Raw genomic sequence first — 2,784 nt, 5'->3', positions numbered from 1 at the left:
ACAGTAGGCTATGACGTAATGTGTGGACAGGCACCACCCACAGTACACACACACATTGCTTTGGCTGTGAGCCGGGTCCCTTATCACCACAGCTTTCCATTGGTTAGGCTATTCTAATGGAAAATCTTGTGTAATTATGGGAATCTCTGCGTTAAATGCCATTGTCTCTAATCAGTGTTCTCTGGACGTTTACATGCTGAAGACCATTACATCAGACCACCTGAAGTGAGTATACAGTATCTGACTTGCTTAGTAATATGTCATTGTTTTATAGTTGCTGGGTTAAAGGACCTCATATGTTCTTTGGTTAAAGGAACTCCCATGTATTTTGGTTAAAGGAGCTCTTATGTCTTTTGGTTAAAGGAGCTCCCATGTATTTTGGTAAAAGGAACTCCCATGTCTTGACAGTCCCCCAAAAACGTCCCAAGAATTACTTTAAAAATATGCTTTCATGATTAAATTATTGATTTCTCACCATTTTATTTGTCAAAAGACAGCCATTTAAACATCCTCTGTCGAATAAACTTGTATTTGCCTCCCTCTGGTGGTCGGCTGCATCGTTACATCAGTTTATATCACATCGCTTCAACGTTACGTCACAGGGGCGGTCCTTAGAAAAACACTTAACCAGCTCTACTGCTTCATGGCACAGACATGGAAAAGTAATCGCCGAATTTGTCTCGAGCAGGTGGGTCTTAATACCTAGCTTTCATAGCTCTTCGATAAACAATGCGACCTACACACTTCCCTAAACCTAAAATAAGTCAACAAGTAATTTTGTGTGGATATCAAACATTTGTTTTACGTTGCTAGCAGAAACATTGCCAATGATCACCACTACATTAATAAAATATCACCCTCCTGCTAGACTGATGACAAAAACCATAGCGAAACGGTGCAAAACGTCTGTCAGCTCAACTGGTTTTAAGGAACTCCCATGGTGTGGATTTTGAGCTGCAGAAGGCTGGGTCCTCCTTTCAGTGTAGCTGATACATCATCCATCAGGTTTGTGTAGAGCTCAGAGACAGACAATTGGCCGCCGCCAGTAATTCTGCCGGCTTGTCTGACATTTTTATCCTGCTTCTTATAAGAAAATAATAGTAAGCCATTTGGCAGACGTTTTTTGGTCCTGGGAATCAAACCCACGACTCAAGCGCCATGTGCTACCAACTAAGATACAGAGGAACAGGACATACAGTTGAAGTCGGAAGTTTACATACACCTTGGCCAAATACATTTAAACTCAGTTTTTCACAATTCCTGACATTTAATCCAAGTAAAAATTCCCTGTTTTAGGTCAGTTAGGATCACCACTTTATTTTAATAATGTGAAATGTCAGAATAATAGTAGAGAGAATGATTTATTTCAGCTTTTATTTATTTTTTGCAGATTCCTGCATGCAGTCTCAAATTGGTGTTTGTCCTGTTTTGTGAATTCTTGGTTGGTGAGCGGACCCCAGACCTCACTACCATAAAGGGCAATGAGTTCTATAACTAAGTATTTTTTATCCAGATCCTAATTGGTACGTCAAATTGTATCTTCCTGTCTCCCCTTCCAGAGGGCCTGAGGCTCTTGGACCGCAGCTGAGGACACACTGGCCTGACACCTGGATGAGATTGCCCTATCCCTCCTTGTCCCCCTCTACCTGCTACCTGCTACCAACCTGTTGCTGCCTCCACTGGTTCTTTCTCCCCTGCACTCACCAGAAACTTGTATTCCGTTTCTTCCCATGACATCTTTATAAAAAGACATTTGACCATAGGGTCGTGAAGTGTTAATACTCTCTCTATAGTCATTATGGGTATTGTCTTGAGCCTGCTGGCCATAGGGAGGAGGTCAGAGACCTGGCAGTGTGGTGCCAGGACAACGACCTCTCCCTCAACGTGATCAAAACAAAGGAGATGATCGTGGACCACAGGAAGAGGAGGGCCAAGTACGTCACAATTAACATCAACGGGGCTGTAGTGTAGCGGGTCCACATCACCAACAAACTAGCATGGTCCAAACACACTTAGACAGTTGTGAAGAGGGCACGACACTTTTCCCCCCTCAGTAGACTGAAAAGATTTGGCATGGGGTCCTCAGATCCTGAAAAATGTCAACAGCTGCACCATCGAGAGCAAGTGCTCAGCATCCGACCGCACGGCGCTACGCAGGGTAGTGCATACGGCCCAGTACATCACTGGGGCAGGAGCTTCAAATCATTTTTTTCATTTGATTTCCTACCATCCAGGACCTCTATACCAAACGGTGTCAGAGGAAAGCCCTAAAATTGTCAAATACTCCAGCCATCCTATTCACAGACTGTTATCTCTGCTACCGCACGGAAAGCGTTACCGGAGCACCAAGTCTAGGTGTAAAATGTATTGGTCGCTAAATCCAGAGAATTTACAGACCATGTAAAAAAACTGTTGTTCACTAAATCAGTCTTAAGGGCCATATAAGAATGGCTGGCTGGTATGCCCTCCCCTGTTTGAGCAGTCGGCTGCCATCACCTGTCTGAGCGGTCGGCTGCCGTCACCTGTCTGAGCGGTCGGCTGCCGTCACCTGTCTGAGCGGTCGGCTGTCCTCACCTGTCTGAGCGGTCAGCTGCCCTCACCTGTCTGAGCAGTCAGCTGCCCTCACCTGTCTGAGCAGTCAGCTGCCCTCACCCATCTGAGCAGTCAGCTGTCCTCGCCTGTCTGAGCAGTCAGCTGCCCTCACCTGTCTGAGCAGTCAGCTGTCCTCGCCTGTCTGAGCAGTCAGCTGCCCTCACCTGTCTGAGCTGTCGGCTGCCCTCACCC

Source organism: Oncorhynchus clarkii, chromosome 25, assembly GCF_045791955.1.
Source record: "Oncorhynchus clarkii lewisi isolate Uvic-CL-2024 chromosome 25, UVic_Ocla_1.0, whole genome shotgun sequence".
Taxonomy (NCBI): Eukaryota; Metazoa; Chordata; class Actinopteri; order Salmoniformes; family Salmonidae; genus Oncorhynchus; species Oncorhynchus clarkii.
The sequence above is the reverse complement of the archived record's forward strand: the minus strand, read 5'-3'. Positions refer to the sequence as shown.